Source organism: Cupressus sempervirens, chromosome 11, assembly GCF_028749045.1.
Source record: "Cupressus sempervirens isolate cs-2001-9-10 chromosome 11, ASM2874904v1, whole genome shotgun sequence".
Classification (NCBI taxonomy): Eukaryota; Viridiplantae; Streptophyta; class Pinopsida; order Cupressales; family Cupressaceae; genus Cupressus; species Cupressus sempervirens.
Genome location: NC_143128.1, coordinates 522,277,698 through 522,297,996, shown reverse-complemented (window position 1 = coordinate 522,297,996; position 20,299 = coordinate 522,277,698). Strand labels below are relative to the sequence as shown.

General features: G+C 36.4%; 1 protein-coding gene across 1 annotated transcript in view; it reads right to left on the bottom strand.

Annotated features, from left to right (window-relative positions):
• Nucleotides 1-20,299, bottom strand: part of LOC149530655 (rho GTPase-activating protein 1-like) — a 98,106-nt gene that overhangs the window by 17,586 nt on the left and 60,221 nt on the right. The window lies entirely within an intron of this gene.

The following is a 20,299-nucleotide window of genomic DNA, read 5'->3' as shown; positions in this document are numbered from 1 at the left end:
GAAAATGAATATCAGAAATATAGTATTATTCATATTTGTGTGTAAACGCAGAATACAGTCCGGAAACTCACACAAATACTGCTAGGAATGTCTTCGAAGGCAAGTTCACACCCAGTATTTCTTCGATCCCTCGTGCCGAAGACCAATACCAATCCGCAAGAGGAAATGGCCCAGTTTGCAGACACAATTGGATCATCAGTACCACATACACAATCTACAAAAGGAACACGGGGAATTTGGGCACTCTGCAGTGTAAGGTTTAGGCAATATAGTATAATAATCAAGTTTTTTTAAGCCTTATTGTAGTTTAAGGAACCAAATCCTCCAGAAGTATTTTGTGTCCCCATAACAGTTGCACAATCTCCCTCAAGATCTCATTGAATAAAATGATCCTTGTGTGGAAGGTTTTTTGGTGTTGTGGAAGATTCGTGCTGCTGTGAGTCCTTGAGATGACTATAGGCTCTTATACTAAGCAGTGAGTCCATTCTTTTGAGGAAGATGTTGTGTAAAAGAAAATTAAGCCCTAAATAATGCCACCTCATTGTTGGGCCACAGCAAAGACTGTGTTATGCCTTTTGGGTAGGGGCATGGTAAATTTCCCTTTCTTGAAGGTTTCAATATGTGTTTTTTGCAAGATCTTTGTAAAGCACAGCTTCAATCACATTAATTACGTACTCCTGGTATTTAATACAAGCAGCTAGCAGTTCATTGTCAACCACCAAGTATAGAATATAGTTTTTCAGGGTCTGTACATTCAGTCCATTCCCTTTGATTCCTTGGCAAAGACATTGATGGTGTTTTTTAGGCTTTAAATCATTCTGGGAATGTCATTTTGTGCTTGCACTGTGTCAAGTTCAACGTGTTGAACTAGGGTATTGGGCCTTGGAGGAAGGTTATTCTTGTTTTGGGAATGAGAATACAACCCTAAAGACCAATGCACGGGAGGATCATTAAAATACTGTAATGTTTCTTTAATGGTCATCCTAGTTATCTTAGTTTAGTAAGTTTCTTTTTCTATCTTTAGTTCATGATTGTTTCTTTTAGAAACATTGTGTTTGTAAATCTATATACAGAGCTTTCATTTCCTATTTTTAATATAACTTTGATTTCCCATAACATGGTATCAAAGCACATCAATGCGGTTTTAAAAGCTTTGGTGAATTGTCTAACATAAAAAAATTCAAACCTCCCTTCAAGATTTTTTAGAAAACTTTTTATCAGCGTAACTAGGAGATGCGTCTCCTCACACCGAGACATGTCTATGAGACCTCATGCATACCCAGAGACTTCAAATTTGGGTGGAGACTTCATGTCAAAGTCTCCTAATGTCTCCCCCGCCGTAAACTTTGACATCTCATGTGCATCTCCCAAGTAAAAAGAATAATAAAAAGTATTAAATAATATGTTCTATTTTTATTTATTTGCAATATTAGTTTTGAAGTATTTCACTCTATATGACACAATATTAAATGAGTAGATGACATCACTATAAGTATCAATATTACTATTAATATACGTGATTTGAATTTCAGATTTGATATTTTGATTCAATGGTTTTAATGTTCATACTTTAAAAATTTCGTTGTTCTTGTTTTCAAAGCTCTATGTTATGATAATCTTGGAAATTACCAAAATTTAAAAAAATGCTCTCTCCAAGTACCCTTATTAGAATACTTCTTACTATTTTTAGAATCTTGCTATATTTAGCTAGTTCTAGCTAATGGTGATTTAATTTTTCTTTTTAAGTTTCTCTTAGTTGGACTATGCTATAATTAGCATTTGTATAACTTTTGTACTAGTGCTTTTGCTAGTGCTTCTACTTCCTTCTAGTGGCACAATTAGCTTTCGTCCTAGAGTCCGGAAATCCAAGTCGCACAACTATTTTGTGTCACACACTGTTATTAGCGCACAACCCTTGCTTGAGAGTATGAGGAGTTGGAACAAGGAAGTTCATGATGATGTAAGAAAATCAATTTGCAATTTTTGGTACTTCTACAACATTTTATTTACCACAACAGAAGTTTTGGTACTTCTGCAATATTTTATTTATTGCAGCCTAGTAATTCTTTTTCATTGGATTGCTTTAAACTTAGTCGTAAGGAATTATTATTTCTCACACATACCTATTTAATCTATCTGTGATGTCATAACCATTTGTGGGGCAGAGTTTAAAGCCCCTACTAATGTTCAGTTAAGTGGCCCCCTCTTGTTAGAAATAGTTGATGATATATAAGTTGAGCTAAAAGACTAGTGAGTGTCTTGGAGCAAAAAGGGTTGCACCATCATGACAGAAGGAATAGGACACTTATAAAGTTTCTTGTTTCCTACAGGTATGTGATTGATCATTTTACTTCCCTAAATGCATTGAATATTTTAAATTTTTATTTAGTGATTAATATTTGAATTATGTAATTTATGATTTAGTGATTGATCATTGATGATTAGTCTATTTTATTTTTAGGATCCAGCATGTTTTTTAAGTCCATTGATGCTTCTACACGTGTGAAAAATTCGCATACTTATGTAAAACTATTGAGGAAGTCAAATGTGAGGTGACAAAAGAAAATGTGATGCATGTGGTGACAGACGATGCAGCAAGTTATGTTGCTGCAAATAGACTTTTGATGGAGAGGCACTTGAAAATATATGGTCTCCATGTGCGGCCCATTGCCTTTGACCTCATATTGGAGGATATTGGTAAGCTTGAATGGGTGAAAGAATGTGTTAGTAGGGCGAAAAACATCTACAAATTTATCTACAATCATGCATTGGTCCTTAGCATAATGCACTAGTAAACAAGGCAAAAGAAGTTGGCTCGTCTCGGTATCACAAGATTCCCTCAAATTTTATCACATTAAAATCCCTGATGCGATCAAAGGCATCTTCCACGCCCATGTTTGTTGGGAGGAGTGGAGTTCCTCATCCTATACAACAACCACTACAAGGATGGATGTTGTAAATTGCATTTTCCATGAGGTAAGTTTTTGGACCCCTTGTGGAGAGAGAGTGTTGGTAAATTCACTACAGTTTAATATTTAGTATTTACTTTTTATAATTCTATATCCATATGTTTGTTTAGTTTGTAACTTTGCACTTTTTCTTATTTTCATGCACACTTGTGGCTTAACAGTTTTTGATTGATAATATTTACAGGTCATTGAGCGCATGGTAGTTTTCCTACAAGATGTTGATGGGGAGAAGCCCTCAATGCGCTACATATATTAGGGCACGGATAGGCCTAAGGAGGCAATTAGATAAGGAGGCTACATATCTGGAGGAATTGAGGATATGTATGGTCCTTTGGAGAGATAATTGATAGGAGATGGCATAACCAACTTCACAGACCCATCCATAGAGCAACTTATTACCCCAATCCAACATCCCATTTCCACACTCATTTCAAGGTGGATGAGGAGGTTCTTAGTGGGTTATATTCCGTGGTACAATGGATGTCTATTATACCACTACTACATTGCAAGAGATGGACACATTTGATAATGCAACACGAGCAATTTTTGGAAGCAAATGTGTAGAGATGTTTGAACAGAATTGCAGCTACATAGAAATATATGTTAAGAACTTAAGTTTATGCAGTTTGATTTTACAATCTAGCCTTAAAGTTCAAATGAGACTTTTTTCTCTTTCCCTTATCTTACATGGATGGTGGCAAATGCTCCGCCTCAAAAATTTGTCATGTGCATATTAAGCTAGCCATGCAGTGCTTCAGGTTGTGAGCGCAACTGGAGTATGTTCGAGCACATTCACTCAAAGAGGCATAATAGACTGTATGTGGAGAGGTTCAATAATCTACTCTTTATTCATTACAACCCTCATCCTAGAACCAAACAGATTTCGGAGAGTGACTCCACCTTGATCACGGTAGAGGTTGATCCAACGTCTAAGGGTCTCAATGAGTCCACTTGTCTTTATGGGCGAGGACCTTGAGTGGGTTGACTAGGAAGATGGAGAGGTTGAGGTTGTCGCCATGGAAGAGGATAGAGCGCGATCAAGCACAAATAATTTCGATTACAATTGTACCTCATTGGCATAGACTATGGCTGGACCTATCTTAGACGCCTCTATAGGACGGATATAGGCTACTCTAAGCCTAAGCCTGAACCTGAGCCTGAGCCTTTGTTTATACATATGTTTGGAATATTTGATGTCATGGATTTTATATACATTTGACAATATTTATAATTCTATATATCTATGTTTGTTATTTCCTTCAAGTACAATTTGCATTTGTACTCATGTGATGGATGTATGCTTATGTATGTGATCAGCTTTTATTTGATGATATTAGGGTCCTTAAGCTTTATTCAATAAAGGGTGCATGAAACAAATTTTAGATACTTGAAAAACTCTAAATTTCAAGGATTTTTTCAATTTGCTGAGTCATTGTTGAGTCACAAGTCGAGTCATTCTCACCGAGTCGGAGTCTAGGAACTTTGATGGAAAGGCAGCAGGCGTTAATGAAAAGGCAGTGGGTGCAGAAGAATAGGGGTGTCACTTTAAAGTTTAAGAGATGTGACCCTTCTCAATTTGAGGGGTATAATAGGAGTTTAAGCCTCATTTGAAGAGACATCAAATGATCAAGATAAATAGATAAGAAATCAGATCTGAGTTAAGAAAAAAAGTAAATATACTATAGCAGCAAATATATTAAAAGAATTCTGGGGATTATGTTAAATTATAGGCGTGTATATTTGTCTTCATATCATAGTAATATTTGCAGACATTAATGACTGATGTTAGTAATCTAAATGTTCCTCTTTAATTATATGTGATAGGGATTCGTTTAATACTCCATTTTGAATTTAAGAAAATGAACTACAAATAGGAAGGATGGCCAGCCTTCCTAGTTCATGAGAGCCCTAGTACACCACCCCAAGATAAATGTTGTGATTGTGGATCATGGCAAGGGGGCTTGAAGTGCCCTTGGGCTTGAGATCCCATCAAGGATGGCCAGCCTTCCATGCTTCCCAGCCAGGAGGTGGAATGGAAGACCAGCCTTCCATACTCTTAGGCTTGATCAAGGAGAGCCAGCCTCCAAGGTGAACTGAAGGATGAAAGGGCAGCCTGCCTTCCATGCTCTCACAGTACAAGGGCAACCAACCTTGAGACTGTGGTTTGCAAATGTTTCAAACAAATATCTAATGAGATTATTTTGGGAATCCACATCGGAAAGACTGATGCCTCGATTAGATTTTTATGAGTAACGTTTATATGATTTCGGAATGTGTAATGATGATGATTCAAAATAGATGTTATCTTGGCTTATAATTTAAATTTTAATGTCAATTTCCAGTGACTCATATTGTGTGCAGGACATAGACCTGGATTTCTCTTATAAAAAACATTTCAATCAGTAAATTTACACTCTTAAATGTAGTACATTTCTTTTTTTAGTTGGACTTTTGGTTTTAGGGGAAAATATAAGATCCCCAAAGGGGACATCAGAGAACCCTTGTTTACCTTTCCTTAAAGTGATTGCTAAAAATGTCAGAAGATAATTGCCCTATTTAAGTATCATCTGTGGTATATGATAGTTGTGATATTGGTGAAGGACTAATTGTGGAAAAAGCTTGTGATTGTATCTCCTTGCTAAAACTACATCTCATGAAAGTGTTGCCCTTAGTATGAGCCTCTTTTCTGTAACCTTCAGTCAGCTAATGGATGAGTTCTTATTCATCATTATCGAAGAATACTAAGAGACCACCTCCCACCTCCTTCATTTGGGATTGAATAAATCAAGGTTATTGTTGTTTTCATACAATTTTTGCAAAGATCACCCCACAGGAAGTAATATTCCAGGCCTTCATTTGTGTACAGAAATGTTAAGGTTACTCGTAAATTGGTGCATGTCATGCCCCTTACGATAGTTGGTTGTACCCAATCACTCTTTAACTTCGGTATGGAATTTGGAATGAAGTAATCACGTTTTCAAATCTGAACCATTTAGTCCTTGGTATGTTGTTCATGTCATTGGTTTTATGTTACTGCTAATCAATAATTGGAGACTGTTGGTTCACTAACTCTGGAATTTATAAGTTGATACAGTTTAATGTGATCATGATTTTGTCCTACCTTCTCTGCTATGAATTTTTTACCCTATTACATCAGATGGAATTTACTTCAGAAAATTCAAGGTCTATGAGAGTTCTGTGGCAAAAACGACCATGCAGGATTGAATCTGAAGTGGAAGCAGCTGTCCTTTTTCTTCAGCTGTATTTTGGCCAGGTTTCCCTTCCAAGAACAAAATTTTCTATTAAAAGATTTTCTGCCTGTTTAGTGATCTGCTCAGCAGATGTTCTTCTGTTTGCATAGGGGGCTTAAAAAATTTAGCAATGCATTTGTCTTCATGAAATTTGAGCAAACAAAATACTCTGTCACCCCCCATGGGAATGTGGGATGTGTTTGACCTTTGCTCTACATAACTAGAGGTAACTCATTGACTCATTCTCTTGTGGTTGCAACAGTGATTTGCCTACTAGAGATAACTCATTGACTCATTGTCTTGTGGTTACAACAGTGATTTGCCTACCTGACGCAACTCCATGGGCATAACATAATCTTCCGTAAATTATCCGACTCTAATTTTTCCTTGCAGCAGGATAATATCACTTTTTTCATCTTTGTTCTATGTTGAAGCCTAAAGGCAATTGTGCTTACTGGGGGCATCCATTCCCCTTATGTTCCATAAAAGTATCTGCATTTAAAAGAGAAATCAGAGCTGGCTACATCCTCTTTCAGATCTCTGTGGTGGGCCCGAAAGTAGTGCCAATTTTACATAATGGTTTCCAGCTTTTATCCAACTTCTCTTCGGAGATATGTATAAAGATATTTCTGGGATCAGCTGACAGTTGTATTTTCTTGAATCAAAGACCAGGGAAAAAGAATATTGGGGATTACATCTACCCCTGTGGTTTTTTCAGAGTTAGCTGTTTATCAATCAGTTTTTAAAGTGTTTTTTATTTCCTTAAATACTGATGTGACCTCCTGGAGGCTGGAGGCGGAAGCTGATACAGACGGATGCTGGATGTGACCAGAAGCCCTGGGGATGCTTCCAGGAAGTCATCCACAAGGCTTCCAATCGCATCCGGAGGCACCTGCAGGCCTAGTACCCAGAAAAGTAAAAATAAATATCAACCACTTACATTTTTTAATTTAGCATGTCCTTTAAAGTGTATTTTGAGGTCTTTTTTTTTGCAGGAAAACCTAAAACGACCCTAAAGGTGAATGTTGATGCATTCACAAGTCATTTTGTAACTTTGTTTGCAGCTACTTCTCATCTGGTCTCCATTTTCATTGTGAAGGCAAGTTGAGCATTTTCGAAGAGGATCGATCAGAGAGTGAGAGATAGCTTCCTCAAAAGAGTTTTAAGCATTTCAGGTAAGTGTTTGATTCCATTCTTGAGTGTTTTGATGAATTCTTTTGGGTTTTTGATGAATTTTTTCAAGTTTTAGAAACAATTTTTCAAGTTCTTTTTCAAAAAAATTTATAGAAATAAAGAAGCAAGTTTAGTTATCTATTTTAATAGTTCTTTTTTTTCACTTTTTTGCACTTGTATCTTGATGTTCACAGTTGTTTTCCTAATTAAAGTTTATTTATTTTCTTATTATAGGTCGCACTAAACTAGATTGTATTGAACAAAAATGGCTGCCAGTGGTAGTCAAAGTTCAATGGGGAGGCAAGGAGGGCAAGAGACTAATAATTTCAAAATTGATATAGGATCTCCTTTGTGAAGACATACAACAAGGGTATCATAAGTTTCAATGGTATCAATGGTGGGGGGGGTGGGAAGGAGGGCAAGAGACTATAATTTCAAGGGTATCAATGGGGGGTCAAGGAGGGCAAGAGATTAATAATTTCAAAATTGATATAGGATCTCCTTTGTGGAGAAATACAACAAGGTTATCACAAGTTTCAGGAGGTGGCTCAAAATATTGGAAGTGAAATTATTGTGAAAGTAACAAAGGAAAACCTTTCACTAGCTCATATTCTTGAGTGAAGCTTCATTTTAAGGATTGAATGTGCAAAGGCAAAAATGGTACTAAGAGATATAGTTTCATTTGTAAGAGAACAAGAAGCTACTGATGCATTGGTCAAAAGACCAAAAAAAGCTACTATCAACCTCCATCCTCAAAGAGCAAGATGCATGCACCCACTAAACCAATTGTATCCTCTAAACACCCATTCTTGCAAGTAATTGTACCAGGAGAGGATGTGGAAGAAGTGGGAATTTTAACCCACAAAAAAGGCTTGTTACACACCACACTTAAAATAGAGTCAAGAGACCGTGTTGATGAAGCTATTGTGCATTATCTCTATGCAAATGGGCTTCCTTTCAACTTGGTGAGGTCACCATATTGGACGGAAACGGTGGCAGCAATCAAAGAAGCACTAAGTGATTACACAAGCCCAGGGTATGAAAAGATGCATATGACTCTATTGCAACAAGAGAGGACACATATAGAGAAAGACCTTCAATCAATCAAAAAATCTTTGAAAACTTCCGGTGTAACTATTGTGTTAGATGGTTGGAGGATACAAAAAACCAGCCACTGATTAATGTGATTGCAATGTCCACTGATTAAGGGGCAATGTTTTTTAAGGCAGTTGATTGTGAGGGGGAAGTGACGGATTCCCAATTCATTTCTAGAATTCTCATTGCGGCCATCGAGATGGTGGGTAGTGAGAATGTGGTACAAGTGGTCACAGACAAGCCCAAAAATTGCAAGGGTGTGGATGCTTTGGTTGCAAGATCGTATGACCATATTTATTGGATCCCATGCACTATACACTCCCTTAACTTGGTCATGCAGAAGATTGGCACTCAAATAGATTGGGTGAAGAAAATATACCAAGAGGGGAAGAGATACAAACGTTTGTGATGAACCACCACATGTCACAATCCATTTTTAGAACATACTCCAAATTGGAATTGCTCAAGGTAAATTAATTTTTTTGAAATTACTAAATTTCATGTATTTGTAATTTTAACTTATTGTCAACTGACATACTGTTAACTTGCTTAGGTTGTTGAGAGTCATTTTGCATCTCATACAATTGTTATGAGACGATTCCTCAAGGTGCAAGATGCATTGAGCCAAATGGTCATCTCTACTTAATGGGGGCATGTGGAAGGCCTCAAATTCAGAAAGAGCCCAAAGGGTCAAGGCTTTGGTCTTGGATGACAATTGGTGAGCTTGTGTAGCATATGTATTGGATTTCACTGACCCAATCATGGCAATGCTCCACTTTTCTAATACAAATATGCCTGTCTTGGGGGATGTGTATGATGGCATGGGCACCATGGTTGAGAAGGTAAAACATTCTATACAAGCATGTGAGTGACCCCACACAAAGAGAAGCCTTATGCAATCAAGTGGAAGCAATATCCACCATCGTTGGGAGAAGATGACTACCCCATTGCACCTCCTTGCATATGCCTTCTCTCCTAGGTACTATAGCGAGGAGGTACTTGGTATGTCAAGTAGATTTGTACCATTTTCGAATGAGGAGGTTGCTGACGGGTGCCACAAAGCTCTTACAAGACTCTTCCCAGAGGAAGAAATGCAAGAAATAGTGAGGGTAGAATTTGGGCTATTTGCTCCAAGATTATAGCATTCTCCATTTGCAGTAAAGGACCAAAAGAGAATGGGAACTATCACATGGTGATACATGTATGGCCAACCTTTCAAGCATCTTCAACCTCTTGCAATCAAGGTCCTATCACAAGTTTTTTATTTTATTTTGTTTTTATGTTTACCACTTACATTCTAGAATTTAGTGTTTCACACATTCTTGAAAATTAATTTGCTTTTCATTTGTATGTTTTGTGACCACTATCTAGATTGCTAGTTCTTCTACTGTTGAAAGGAATTGGAGTAGATAATCCTTTATCTATTCAATGAAGCGCAATCAATTGGGCTCCAAGAAAGCTGAGGACTTGGTCTTTGTCTACATCAACTTGAGTCTTGTCACGTACGAATGATCATTACAAGTTAGGGACAACAAAGCTTTGGGATGTAGCGAATTTGGATGCAACACTTCATGATCATACTACACTCAGAGATGGTGATGATGATGATAGCATGGCAAATGGTGCATCTAGCACAAGTGGAACTATTTTTGGTTCAATTGATCTTTTAGCAATTGATGGAGAAGATGATAATGCGGATTTTCTTGCAAATCCTTCTGATTCAGACTCTCATTTAGATTAGTTGATTGGATCTCCAATCATGAACTAAGTTTTTATTTTGTTGGAATCTTGAACATGACCAATTGGTTATAACTTATTGTCTAAACTATAATGTTGAACAAGCACATATTGGTATGAATTTTGAAATATCTTTGATTTTGATAAAGGGTGAAGTATTATAGCCATACTATCAAATGATTTGATTTTGTATATTTTTTGCACACACACACACACACACACTTCCTTTTGCATCCGCATCCAAAAAAAAAACACCCCATCCCGCATTTGCTTCCCGAATCCACATCCGAATTGTTAACTTAGTCTATTTGACTAAACGAATTTTTATGTCTGATTTAGGAATTAGACCAAGTTGTTTTTTTCTATGATCTTCATTTACATTGACATTTGTTATTTTTGTTTAAATCTTTCCAGATCTTGCATAAGGTTTCATTGTGGTCTTAGCTCTCTTGCATAAGCTTTTGTTGTGGTCTTAGCTATTCTTAATAAGTTCTGTGGAATTTACCTCCTGCTTGATTTGAATTCTAATTAGTACTTATGATTGTCCTTTCATGATTGAACTGATAGATCTCCCATTTGTGCTGTCTGTTTTTCCTCATGTGGATCTGCAGGTTCTGGCTGACGATTTTCAGGTTGTAACTTATTTTGCTGTTGCAGATGTGCATTTCTACAACAAGTGCATGATCATGGCGTGGAGTGCACCTTAACAGGATACTCCCATAATCAAAAAGTTATTCCCATTTCATTCCTCCTAGAGTTTTGTGACTTATAAAGACATCATATTCTCCCCTATGTTTACTTCTGAATTCAACCTTTTGATAGCTTATTCTCATAGGCACTGACTTGGAAGGAGGGAAAACCATACCTACACTAGCACCATGCTAGGAAGAGCTTCAATGGGGTTTAAGCCAGTGGCTCTGTCATCATGAACAGTACAGATTTTTCCATGAACCATGGCCCTCCATGAAAGATTGGATCATTTTTTATGTTTGATGGAAAAAAGGATCATCAAGTACACCTTTGGCATCATTGAGAGCTCAACTTCTCAAAAGACTTCCAGTTTTCTGTAATCAGGAAGACAATGTTTTGTATCCTAAGAAGGCCCCCATCGATCTCTTGATCAGAGCTTTTTCTATTAGCGTCCACAGTGTTTTGTATATTTCCATCATGGGAAACTTAACTTTCAAAGATATCCATCCTAATGAAACACCCATTCCCTTAATCTAAGGTACGAATGGGCTTTAACATTGACATTCTCGCATGCCAGTCTAGAAAAATGCAAAGGCCCTATTGACAGATCTAGTTTATATCCAAAGAGGATGCATAATAAAAGTGGTTGGATTCTAGAGATCAGGAGTAGGAATAGATTTGGCCTTGGCCTCCTTAGATGTGCTCATGTGAGCTGATCAGAACCTATAGAGTAGGTAAGGGCTGTAGGTAAATCATAAACTAGCGGCAGACGTGAAAAAATAGTATAAAGCTCAAGAGAGTTTATTGGATGCTAGTATATAGACTTCAGGACATGAGAAATTTGACTAGATACTACAGAAAAGAAATTATTGAGCAAACAGTATGAATGAGTGTAGTAGCATGGTTGACAAGGATATCAAAGATTCAAAACATTTAAGTATTTCAACAAATATTCTGTTTGCTCTACTTGATATAACTAAAGATATCGGTGATTCATCTAGATTCTATTCTACAAATTTATGTACGGTAGTTTCTGCAAATTCTGTGTGATCAAACTGAAACAATACCTTCTCCAATGCTTGCTGAAGATTATCTTAGTTCAGACTTGTATAAGAGATGTCAAAGATGAAATTATTATTCTGAAATCTTTTATTTCTGGAAGAGTTCGAATAGGGCAGACTTGCTTAAAGGAGCAGACTTAATATTATTTTTGCATGTCCTTTAACTACAACCACACCCTTATAAATACCTTACTCAAAGGGCATGTCCCTTGAAGGGACATGACCCTATCTAGGTCAGCCCATAAACTCCTCCTCATAATCGGCGCCTAAAGTATGTAATGACATGTAAACAGTATTAACTAGGATTAGTTAAGGTTTAACACTCAAACAATTAAAACCTAAGGGAGACGCCGATCATGCCAACTAAACGAGCAATATAAATCTAGGCTTTCATAAGCATCAACAGAATGCTAACATCTGTGCGATCTGCACAATCAGATCAGTATGTCGATCAGAGTTGTGGATTTAACACTCCCTCTTAACTTGATAAACATACTAAGGGATAACATATCTAGCAACATCAATTAAGATGAATAAGCATAGATTGATACCCTATATCTATCTGAATCTTTCTTAACATGTGGTATCATTGAACACATGATGCTATGTCATATTACTAAACCTGTGATATGACATATCACTAATACTAGTGATAACAGTATTGTGAAGAATACATTATACAAGATAAATCCGGAGAATAATTAAATTATTCATTTATCCAAGTTGTGACTCATAGGTACTGGTATTCCTATATCACAACATGATCCCGAGTTAAGATCTACCAGAACACAGGATAAACTCCAGAGAATAATAAAATTCTTTCTTTATCCAAATTGTGACTTATAGGCATAACAATGTCTACATGACAATGTGATCTTGAACTCATCTAGATCTTATAGTAGATCTCTACTATTTAGCACATTATCTAAGAGATCGTCATCTCTCATAATGTCTTTTATACAAGGGTTCATTCTCTCAGAGATCGTCACCTCTTAGATAATGAATACAAATGGTGGAGCCCAGTCAATAACCTGACAATAAAATAATGGTAAGGAATTTCGATATGCTTGGACCTGTCATGAAAAACTAGATTCACAAAAAGCTTGATTGAATTCTAATTATCCCAATGAATAATTGTAGGATTCATGGCTTGACCAAATAATCCCACAAGTAACTTTCTAAGCCAAACTGCTTCTCGAGAGGCCATCGCTGCTGCAATGTATTCGGCTTCTGTGGAACTTTGTGCTACTGAAGATTGCTTTTTGTATATCCACGATATCATTGCTAAGCCTAAACTGAAACAACATCCTAGAGTGTTTTGCCTATAACTAACACTTCCAACCCAATCTAAGTTTGCATATCCATGTAGGTCTAATTCAACTTTCTCATACTTGAGCCCAAGGTTAAGAGTGTCTTGTAAGTATCTCATGATGTGTTTGACTGCAACTAGATGAATCTACTTTGGCTCGTACATAAACTAACTTAAGGCATTAACAACATAACAAATATCAAGTCTTATATTTACCAAATACATAAGGGACCCAATCATCTGTTGGTAAAGAGTACAATTTATGGAAGGTGATTTTCTTGCTGCTTCCTTAAGTTTATGTAGATTAGTCTCCATGGGAGAAGACATAGGCTTGCAGTTCCACATTCCAGATCTCTTCAAGATATCTAATGTAAACTTTACTTGATGCTGTCAGAATTCTGCCATACTTCCAATCCTAGGAAGTAATGAAGGAGTCCTAAATCTTTCATCTCAAATTCTCCAATTAGATCTTTCTTGCATTGATCTATGAGGTGATCATCACCTGTTATTAGTAAATCATCAACATACAGTATCAAAATTACCATATCATCTTTATCCCTTTTATAATATAGATTTGGATCAGCTTCATTTTTAGAGAATCCTAGGTTAGTGAGATACTTATCAATTCGTTCATACCATGACCTTGGAGCCTGTATAAGCCCATAGAGAGCTTTCTTGAGCCTGCAAACAAAAATTTTTGGGTTATGAGTTTCAAATCCTTCAAGTTGCTCCAAATATACCTCTTTTGTAATCTTTCCATTCAAAAATGTTGTTTTTACATCCATCTGATGTACTTTCTATCCCTTCAATGTTGCAATAGCGAGGACTGCTCTTACAGAGGTGTATCTGGCAACACGAGCAAAAGTTTCTTCATAATCAATCCCCTCTTTCTGAGAGAATCCCCTGGCTCCGAATCTGGCTTTATATTTTTCAATGCTACCGTCAGCAGCATGCTTGATTTTAAATATCCACTTGGAAGAAACAACAAATTTTCCTTGAGGTCTTGGAACAATTTCCCAAACATCATTCTTCATAATGGATTGGTATTCTTCTGTCATGGCATCCTTCCAAGCTGTATGTTTAATAACGTTTGAAACATTGGTTGGTTCTGATTTAGACAAATCATTTCTGTTTGCTGCATAACTAGAGAATCTTTTAGGTCTTTTGCTTTCTCTGAATGTTCCAGATGGTGCAACGAAGTTTTGTGCTTCCTCTACTGTCTTAATGGCCCAAAGTGGTATTTCCTTAGAATTTTGAGATTTTGAATTTCATCTTCAAATTCTCAATGTTCTCCCTTTGAGACTCAGATTCAGTATTTTCTTCAGAACTAGGTAAGGGAGAGACATCTCCAGAACTTAGGGCTCTTTTGAATGCTAAATCTTCTTCAAATATTATATCCCTACTAAGTTCAATATTTTTCTAACCAGGTATGAAAATCCTATATGCTTTAGATGTTTCGCCATACCTAACAAAAGTACCTTTCCTCCCAGAGGGTTCTAACTTAGTTTTCTTTTCTTTTGGAACATGTATATATACTGGGCACCCAAAATTCCTAAGATGACTTATATTGGGTTTAACCTTAGTAAAGACTTCTTCAGGAGTTATATCTCTAAAGTAGGAGTGAGGACTTCTGTTTTGAATATAGTCAGCAGTACAAGAAGCTTCTGCCCAAAGATAATATTCTAGATTTTGATCAAATATCATAGCTCTTTCAGCTTCTATAATTGTTCTATTCTTCCTTTCTACTACCCCGTTTTGTTGTGGTTTATAAGGAACGGTATACTCCCTCTTAAGTCTTGTTTCTTTACAAAACTCTTTAAACAAGTCTAAGGTATATTCCCCTCCAGCATTAGTCCTAAGAGTTGTAATTTTATGTCCTGATAAGTTTTCAGTTAAGGTCTTAAATTCTTTAAATCTCTTAAGGATTTCTTCTGATTCTTTATATTTTAAGAAGTAAATCCAAGTTTTTCTAGAGAAGACATCTATAAACAGTATATAGTACCAAAATCCTCCAAGAAAAGGAACATAGGTCCACATAAATCTGAGTGGATTAATTCCAAAACATTGTTAGTTTTTCTAGTGCTATCATGAAATGGACTTTTGGTGTTCTTACCCAAAGCGCATCCTTTGCATATGCTTGAGTGATTTTTATTCAATTTAGGTAAACCAATAACCATCTTCTCCATAGTTGATAAGGTTTTGAAATTTAGATGTCCTAACCTTTTGTGCCATATTTCGTTTATATCAGTAGCTTCATGAATTAAGGCTTGAATAGGTCGACTAGATTCTAAATTTAATTCATACAAGTATCTCTTTCTTTAACCAATCAATTTTGCTTTCTTAAATGAGGAGTTCTTAGCCCAGGTCATTACTTTACTGTCCATGAATGCAACATTATGTCCATCATCTTCAAGTGTTGTAACCGAGATTAGATTCATTTTTATTCCTAGTACATAGAGTACTCCTTTGAGAAGCAAAGAACTACCCAACTTTAGTTTCAAGGTGCAATTTCCAATACCTTTGAGGGAATGTGTTGAATTATCACTGATGGTGACTTCACCATTAATTTTTTTTGATATAAAGTCTAGTGCTTCTCTATATCCTGTAACATGTTGAGATGATCCACTATCAATCACCCATTCCTTACTTGAGACTTCATTTGATAGTGCCCAATACAATACACGATTCTCAGGATCACATTTATCTTCTTCCCTAGTAATGTTTGTACAGTTCACTTGTTGTTTAGAATTCTCAAGGCAATTAGATCTATAGTGTTCAAACTTTTCGCATTTGAAACATTTTATTTTGGATAGATCTTTCTTAAGTTTGTCATTCTTTTGATTACCTTTCTTCTTTTTGAAGTGCTTCTTCTTACCTTTATAGGAATTTGTGTTGAGAACATGAAGTTCTTCGTCTTCAGATTTCAACTTTACCCCTTTCTTAAGTTTTCTGGATTCTTCTTGAAGACAATCTACCTTAAGTCTATTGAAGTTAGGAAGATTGTCTCTAGCACTTGCTCCTTATGCGAATGTTTCCCATGAATTTGGTAATCCATCTATAGCCATCAGCGTTAATTCTTTGTCATCAATCATGGTTCCTATACTTGCAAGTTCATCTCTTAGACTAGCAACCCTTAGGAAGTAAAAATTCATCAATTCTCCCTTCTTTATCTATATATGATTTAGCTGTCTTTTTAGTGTGAGGACTCTAGTTGCATTGTTAACCTCATATGCATTCATTATATTGAATGTTGTTTGATGTTTCATTAGCATGGGTACTATTTCATTTTTTACTTCATCTAATATGATCTGCATGGCTTTCTTGTTTCTTTTACTCCAAATAGTTTTACTAGGTTCAGTATCAGGTAGCTCGGATGCTTTATCAACAAACTATTTCACATCATTTTCTTCAAGAATCGTTATGATTCTGAATTTCCAAGCATCAAGGTGTTCTTTCCCATCAAACCTGTCCTCAGGTCTGATTGTGTATGCCATTGAAAATAAGAGAATGTTGCTAGATATACTAAGTCTAATTGTTTAATTTGCAAAGCCTAGGTTCGACTACCAGAGCTCTGATACCATGTAGATTTTCTGCAAATTTTGTGTGATCAAACTGAAACAATACCTTCTCCAATGCTTGCTGAAGAGTATCTTAGTTCAGACTTGTATAAGAGATGTCAATAATGAAATTATTATTCTGAAATCTTTTATTTCTGGAAGTGTTTGAATAGGGCAGACTTGCTTAAAGGAGCAGACTCGATATTATTTTTGTGTGTCCTTTAACTACAACCACACCCTTCATAAATACCTTACTCAAAGGGCATGTCCCAAGGGACATGACCCTATCTAGGTCGGCCCATAAACTCCTCATAATCGGTGCCTAAAGGATGTAATGACATTTAAATAGTATTAACTAGGATTAGTTAAGGTTTAACACTCAAACAATTAAAACCTAAGGGAGACACCGATCATGCCAACTAAAGGAGCAATATAAATCTAGGCTTTCATAAGGCATCAAGACAATGCTAAGGTCTGTGCGATCTGCACAGTCAGATCAGTATGTTGATCAGAGTTATGGATTTAACAGTTTCAATTTGCATTTTGCAAAATTTGTCAGTCATAGCACATTTGATTACATTTAATGTATGTTTAGCATTTAATTTTGTATTATAATGTTAGAAAAGAAATCATTGTAATGTCTTGCCCTTTGCTCCAAGGACTCTGTGTAACCTTGATTATAGAGTGTAAACACAGGTGTCTAAATATGTATGAATGAGTATGCATTTCATGTTTATGATGTATGGTTCACATCTCTAATTCTGAACATATGTATGTGGGTATTCATTTGTAAATTCAGATGCACAAAATTCTTGCAAAGCTATGAGTTGTAGCATCTGACATGCCTCAGCATGTGTACAATTATATATTGTAGCTTCCGTTCTCACTTTGGCAGACAGGCAAAATGCATGCATCTAGAAAGCTTCTAGATATAATACAATCGTAAGCAAGGATATAGTGTACATTTCATGAATGATCAAAACATCTTCCTCAAGGGAAATGCATTTAAAATTTTCAAACCACTAGAGTAAAGCTTTCTGTTCAAAGTTACTGGATATATCCTTTTTGCAGTTATATTGTTGCCTGTATCAAGTTTGGGTAGTGTGAACGTCTGTACCTGAAAAACAAAATTACATTAATTTTGTGGTAAAGAAGGATGCAAGGAAAAAGAAAAAAGTATCGGAAGATCTCCACCCCACGTTCCCCCATCAACCCCACCACTCTCCCTCCCCTTCCAAACAATCCATGTTACAGGTAATTGTGTCACCAACAGAAGCAACACTGCCCGAAACACAGAGAAATATCAAAACATAGGAATTTTGTTTGGTTAGACAAAAAATCTGGAGAAAGCTTCATGGCCTGAGCCATAGAAAGTAAATACTAATATTTATTATTAAAAATATTTACCCTTTTCTTTTCTGGGAAGGGCAGGGCCATCCTCCAGCACCTTGACAGTGTCAGGTAGATGGTGGACATCTGCAGGCACCTTAACAGGATTGGATACTTCGGGAGGTCCCTCCTAGAGATAATTTTCCCTTTTTTGTGAAAGCATTTCCATGAATGGCATGATTACATGGTTTACATCTCCAACTCTTGGCAATGGCTACCCATCCCATGCAGCACTACCAAACAACAGACTGTGTATGCTTGAGATTTCCGGATTGGGTACATAGTGAATATGACTGTCATCTTTCTCTCTGGGCACCTTCCAGTTGCACTTCCTATATTTTAGTAGTTGCCATAAAAATTTTCGGGGGAGCCTATCCTTCTGGCCATTGAATTTTAGGGGGTTGCCTATAAAATGGTAGGGTAACGTGCCTCCTGCCCACAAAATGAAGTTTATGTTATTGGGCACTCTCTTGTACAGCTATCCATCCATCCAAATGAAGGAGTCTTGCCCTCACCCGCTTCATTGTGGCATCCTACTATTCTAAGGGCACTAACCTACACCCCCGGGTTCCACAGCTTCTCCCCATCCTTCTACAGCATGAGTTTGATCCAGTCGCTTTCCCTGAGTAGATTCCCCCACCTCCCTCCCAATCTCCCTTTTTTATACTTAAGTGATATCCCATCAAAAACTATTTTAAAAGTAGGAAAAATTTAAAAACATAGAAATGAAAAATAAACAATTACCAAGGTAATGATCAGGCCTTAATCATTCCAAATCCACACCCTACCCATATCAACATTCCAGCAAACAAATAACACAGCTTGCAAGGAAGAAATGACTTTATTGTATAAATTAAAAAAACATACATTTTATTGTAAGGCAATCATGATGAATTCTGGCAAATGGGGCCCATAGAAGCTGTTCAACTTCAAAAAAAAAATCTTTTGAATTCCTAAACACCTGATGTAAAATGAGTGGAGCCAAGAGGAGCATCCTGTACAGAGTTAATAGTAATTATATAAACAGGATCTCCCTTGAAAACAAGTAGTTAATGCTGATATGACCATAAATTAGGAGAAAATCATCCATATGGAATTATGTTCACAACTTTATACTGCAGTCTTTCTGGCTTTCATACATTCTTCTGCTGTTCAGCCCTGTTACAACAACAAATGGAGAGAGAAAAGGAATCTGGAAGACCAAAGAGAGAATACCAAAAATACAAAAGGCTGATGCTTTGATCAAGGACTGGAACCTTCTTGATGCATGTATATTCCTATTTATAAGAGATGTGTTACTAAAGAGGAGCAGTTTGACACAAATCCAGGTCACCAAGAAGCACAAGAAAAAAAAATTACTAAATTGGAAAATATGGAAGATCACGTGACTTCTCTGTGCATCTCTGTTAACAGAAACTGCATAATTAACTTGGGTATATTCATTTTATGTATTACACGTGGAAGCAGAGAACTGATGAACACTACTAACTATGACTAGTATTGATGAATTTATGTAAATAGTAGGAAAAACAGTAAGAGCTAACCACCAAACTGTGGCCGACAGAAAATGGGATGGAAGCACACGCAGAAAAGACTAGAGAAGACCTGAAACTTGAAAGAATAATTAGATCGTAAATAACAAGAAGTCAGTCACAGAAATCCTAAGCGGCATTGACCATTGTCTGTCTAGAGGATGGTGACTGAGAAGTACCCTCTCCATGAAGCTTTGTCTTTTCTATCAATCTGGTCTTATTGTTTCCAAAGATTTTTTACATTTAGTATCTGCTGGTGGCTGAATGCGAAATATAAATATTTTATTTAACATTTGTGAGAACTGCAATCTTTCCATGATATGGAAAATGCATGAATTTAGAAATGTATACACGATATCAATGGAAAATGGAGGAATTTGAAGGTGTATACAGAAGATACATCTCTTTATCAAGAACTACCCTTGCTGGATAGTTAAGAGCAACTGTTACTGTTTTTAGCAATATGGAATGCAGGAAAACTGGAGATAACTTTAGCATATCAACAATGCAAGCACAAGCTTTTAATGAAGATGTGC